Source organism: Balaenoptera acutorostrata, chromosome 12 (assembly GCF_949987535.1).
Source record: "Balaenoptera acutorostrata chromosome 12, mBalAcu1.1, whole genome shotgun sequence".
Classification (NCBI taxonomy): domain Eukaryota; kingdom Metazoa; phylum Chordata; class Mammalia; order Artiodactyla; family Balaenopteridae; genus Balaenoptera; species Balaenoptera acutorostrata.
Genome location: NC_080075.1, coordinates 48845905 through 48851804, shown reverse-complemented (window position 1 = coordinate 48851804; position 5900 = coordinate 48845905).

Genomic DNA, 5900 nt, shown 5'->3' with positions numbered 1-5900 from the left:
TGTTTAGCCTTCATGTGTTTGTGTTTTTTGCAGGTTTTTCATTTTTTTTTTTGTAGTTGATTTCTAGTCTCATATCATTGCAGTCAAAAGAGGTACTTGATATGATTTCAATCCTCTTAAATTTACTGAGACTTGTTTTGTGGCCTACCATGTGATCTATCCTGGAGAATGTTCCATGTGTACTTGAAAAGAATATGTATTCTGTTGCTTTGGGTGGAATGTTCTATATACATCTATTAAGTCCATCAGATATAATGTGTCATTTAAGGCCAGTGTTTCCTTATTGATTTTCTGTCTGGATGACCTGTTGATGTAAGTGGGATGTTATAGTCCCCTACTATGATTGTGTTAGGGTCAATTTTTCCCTGTTTGTTAATATCTTCTTTGTATATTTAGGTGCTCCTATGTTGGGTTCATATAGATTTACAATTGTTATATCTTCTTGTTGATCCAATCCCTTTATCATTATGTAATGTCCTTCTTTGCCTCTTTTTACAGTCTTTGTTTTAATATCTATTTTTGTCTGATATAAATATTGGTACTCCAGGTTTCTTTTCATTTCCATTTGCATGGAAGACTTTTTTCCATTCCCTCACTTTCAGTCCGTGTGTGAGTCCTTAGATCTGAAGTGAGTCTCTTCAGTCTCTTCCTATATATGTAGGCAGTATACACATGTGTCTTGTCTTATTGATTCAGTCACTCTGTCTTTTGACAGGAGCATCTAGTCCATTTACATTTAAAGTAATTATTGATAGGTATGTACTTATTGCCATTTTGTTCATTGTTTTCAGATTGTTTTTGTAGTTCTTTTCTGTTCCTTCTTCTTTTGCCTTCTTCCCTTGATTTTCAAGGACTATTTTTAGTGTTGTGTTTGGATTCCTTTCTCTTTTGTCTGTGTGTGTATCTATTATAGATTTTTAGTTTGTGGTAACCATGAGGTTTATATATAACTATATATATAAAACTATATATATATATATATATATATATATATATATATACACATATATACACACACACACATATATATATATATAAAACTATATATAACTATATATATCTCCACATAATTATTTCAAGTTGATGATCTCTTAGGTTGGAACACATTTTAACAGCCCTGCATTTTTACTCCCCCACTATGATTAGTGTTTTTGAAATCATGTTTTATATATTTTTGTTGTGTATATCCCTTAACGACATATTGTGAATATACAGTTGACCCTGGGACAAAACAGGTTTGAACTCTGCAGGTACACTTCTATGTGGATCTTTTTGAATAGTAAATACTACAGTACTACACTATCAGTGGTTGGTTGGATCCACAGATGTGGACCTTGCATATGGAGGAACTGTGAATATGGAAGCTTGTATATGAGGGCTGACTATAAGTTATATATGTATTTTCAATTGTGCAAAGCGTCTGCATCCCTAACCCCCAAGTTGTTCAAGGGTCAACACAATGTGATTTTACTACTTTTGTCTTTTAATCTTTCTATTAAATTTATAAGTGGTTGATCTACTACCTTTACATTTACCTTTACTAATGAGATTTTTCCTTTCAGAATTTTCATATTTCTGGTTGTGGTCTTTTATTTTTCAATAAGAGAATTCCCTTTAACATTTCTTATAAGGCCAGCCTAGTGGTGCTGAACTATTTTAGCTTTTGCTTGTCTGTAAAACTCTTTCTCTCTCCTTCAAATCTGATTGATAGTCTTGCCAGGTAAAATATTCTTGGTCATAGGTTTTTTCTTTTCATCACTTTGAATATATGATGCCACTCCCTTTTGGCTTGCAAAGTTTCTCCTGAAAAGACAGCTGCTAGTCTTATGGGAGTTCCCTTGAACATATTCAGTTGCTTTGCCATTGCTGCTTTTAAGATTCTCTCTGTATCTTTTTTTTTTTTCTCTCTGTATCTTTAATTTTTGCCATTTTAATTATAATGCATTTTGGTGTGGACCTCTTGCAGTTGATCCCTTTTGGGACACTCTGTGCTTCCTGGACTTGGATGTCTGTTTCCTTTCCCAGGTTAGGGAAGTTTTCAGCTATTATTTCTTCAAATAAGTTCCCTGCCCCTTTCACTCTCTCTTCTCCTTCTGGGCTCCTATAATGCAAATGTTAGCATGCTTGATGTTGTTCCAGAAGTCTCTTAAACTATCCTCATTTTTTAAAATTCTTTTTATTTCTATTCAGCTTCAGTAATTTCCACTACTCTTGTCTTCCAGTTCGCTAATCTGTTGCTTTGTATCATCTAAGCTACTGTTGACTCCTTCTAGTGTATTTTTTTATATCAGTTACTATATATACAGTTCTGTTCGGTTCTTCATTATATTTTCCAACTCTTTTGTTAAACTTCTCACTATGATCATGCATTCTTCTCCCAAGTTCATTGAGCATCTTTATGATCATTACCTTGAAATCTTTATTGGGTAGATTACTTTTTTTTTTTTGATTTTTTTTTTTTTTGATGTGGACCATTTTTAAAGTCTTTACTGAATTTGTTACAATACTGCTCTGTTTTATGTTTTGGTTTTTTGGCCACAAGGCATGTGGGATCCTAGCTCCCTGACCAGGGATTGAACCTGCACCCCCTGCATTGGAAGGCGAAGTCTCAACCACTGGACTACCAGGGAAGTCCCTATTGGATAGTCTTTATTGCCACTTTGCTTAGTTCTTTTTCTGGGGTTTTGTTTTGTTCCTTCATTTGGAATATATTCCTCTGTCTATTCATTTTGCATAATTCTCTGTGTTTATTTTTATGTATTAGGTAGGTCAGTTACATTTCCTAATCTTGAAAAAGTAGCCTCATATAGGAGACATCTTGTGGGGCCCAGATGCACACTACCTTCTCATCACCAGAGCGATATGCTCTAGGTGTGCTCCCTATGTGGGCTGCATGGGCCCTTATGCTATAGGGCTGACTACTTTGGGCCTGGGGCTGGTGCCAGCTCACTGGTGGGTAGAGCCTTGTCCTAGCATGGCCCAGGGGAACATGGGGCTGGTGTTGACCAGCTGGTATGTAGGGCTAGGTCCTAGAGCAGCTAGTTGTCAGGGGCTGTGGGGGCCTGGGGCTGGTGCCAGCTTACTGGTGGGATGAGCTCTGGGTCAGGGAGGGCCCAGGGCTGGTGTCAGTTCACTGGCAGGCGAGTAAGCCCTCAGTGCTAATAGGTTAGAGGGAGGATTCTAAAATGGTGCTTATCAGCACCGGTGTCCTCATGGTAAAACAAGCTCCAAAAATGGCTGCCACCAGTGTCTATGTTTCCAGGGAAAATCTCAGCTGCCTCCTGCCTCTCCGGGAGGCTAAGATTAGCAAGTGGGTCTGATCCAGGATCCTTTCCAATTACTGCCTCTGCACTGGGGCTCAGAGCATGTGGGACACTGTGTGCACCCTTGAAGAGCAGAGGCTCCATTTCCCATGCCCCCTGGCTCTCCTATACGCAAGCCCCACTGGTCTTCAAAGCCAGACGTTCTGGGGGCTTGTCTTCCTGATGCAGGAACCGTGGGCTGGGGAGCTGGATGTGGGTCTCAGATACCTCACTCCTTGGAGAGAACCTCTGCAACTGTGATTATTCTGCTTATGGGTCACCCACATGGGAGTGTGGGTTTTGACTATACTGTGTCTCCACCCCTCCCACTTGTCTTATTGTGTTTTTCTTTTTTATATCCTTAGTTGTGGAAAATCTTTTCTGCTAGTCTTCAGGTCAGTCTCATAGATAGTTGGTCTGTAAATAGTTGTAATTTTGGTGTGCCCGTGGAAGGAGGTGAGCTCAGGGTCTTCCTATTCTGCCATCTTGGCTATACCTGTATTTCCATTATTTTAAAATAATAGCATTAGAAAGATTTTATTTCTGTCAGTATACACACATGTGACTTAACATTTATTTCTCCTAGTCTGGATGTTGAGAAGTCCAAAATCAAGGTGCCAGCAGATTCAGTTCTTGGTAAGGGCTCTCTTACTGAACTTTTAGCTATATACTCATGTGGTGGAGAAAGAGGGGGCCTCTAATCTCTTCTTTTTCTTATAAGGGCACTAATACCATCATAGGGGCCCCAACCTCATGACATTATCTAAACCTAATTATCTCCCAAGGACCCAACCTCCACTGAGGATTAAGACTTCAACATATGACTTTCGGGGGAACACAAACATTCAATCCATATCAGCAAGCTAATCTCAGATAAATCACTTGTACTCTTCTAGTTCCATCTCAGACCATCAAGCAGATTACTTTGCACCAGTTACAAATCCCAGTGAAGGACTCTAAACACTTCTGCCCATTGCAGCTTGGTGTCAGATTAGTCAAGAACAACCCAATGCAGTCAAGCATTGGATGGAAGAATATTTTACAGACCTAGAGAAAAGACAATGCAATATTAGCTTCAAGAGTGGGCCTCAGTCCCCCATAGCCAATGGGTCTCTCCCAGAGACATATTCAGGGCAATCTGCCTACGTACACCCCTCAGGTGCCACAGTAGAAAGACCCTATTCCTTCTTTTGGAGGACAACTGGGGTGGCCAGGTGCTATATGACACATACTCAAGGCAGAGACAAAAAAGCATTCATTGAGCCTGAAACAGGGAAAGATGTTCCCACACAAGGTGATAAGCCCAGCACAGGCTGTGTGGGCTCTTTGTCTCTTGGTGAGGAAGTGCTCTAAGCACAAGGCCCATTCTCACGAGATGAAGTGGATGGCAAAAGACTGCATGCATGAGAGTGCCTTTTCCACACAGTTCTTTGTCAGCCCTGGTACACTACTTACTTGCATAGCAGATGCACATGTATAACATACACCCCACTTTTACAAAGAAACTTCCCTGGGGAAAAACATTCAAGTACTTTCAACATTCATATATTTTAAAATAATTTAAAGTGGTTTTACAAGGAGAAAATCATCTTGTTTATAAAAATACATTTTATTTCATACTAGAGTACTAAATTGAGGGGGGAGGGGTATAAGTAGCCCAAATAAATGTATTGGTATCAGCAAACACTAGTACATGGTCAGGGTTGTACTAGAAAAATATTTGGCTTGTTGTGCGGGCAGGAAAGAGCAAACCCAAGGAAAGCTTGACCTTCTTCTCCTTATCTCAGGTTCTGAAACTTTTCAACATGCCACATTCCACACAAAACATTTAATGACCAAGACTTCAGAACACTAAGCACTACACTACTTTCCAAAATGGCTGTGAAGTTAAGAAACAAATGGTGTACTTTAGCCACCGAACGTAATTCCATCTTAGTCTCTAAACTGCTAAGTGAAGATGCTTGCTTGTATCATGAGGACCAGAATAAAACTACATCCTTGCCAAGAAATTAATTTGCAATTTTTCCCTTCCTTCTGGAATTTTTCCTTCCTCAGGCTATCCAATTCCCAATACAGCTCTTCTTCTTGCCACCCTCACAGTTTAGCTTTCCGCATCCTGCTTGAATCCTTGTCTTATTTCTCGGGCACATTGAAAACTCTCAGTAACAGTTACTACTCTCCAGGCAATCTAAATGGCCTTGGCAGTAGGGCCAAGTGCTTTATATATAGCTTAGGTTCAATAATTTATATTCAATGTACAATTTAATACACTTATATTAAATACAATTATTCAATACGAGTTGTATTTTTTCCTAATTGTGCTAGATCATATGCTTTCTACCCCAAAATAAAGTTAAACTTCGGATAAATTCAGCATTCTGTTTATTGAAATTCCGTTACCAGGTACTTTCACTTCCTATCCTATCCAATACCATATTTACCATAAATCCACTTACATCTGGGTAATGCACCTACATTCCAATGTGTCTGCAGCCTCATTTGATCTGTCCTGAGGTTACCAGGCAAGCTCACAATGTGCTTTCTGAATAATTCAAGATAAAAGCATAGTCAGTATTGTGTAATTTGTTGTCTAACTAA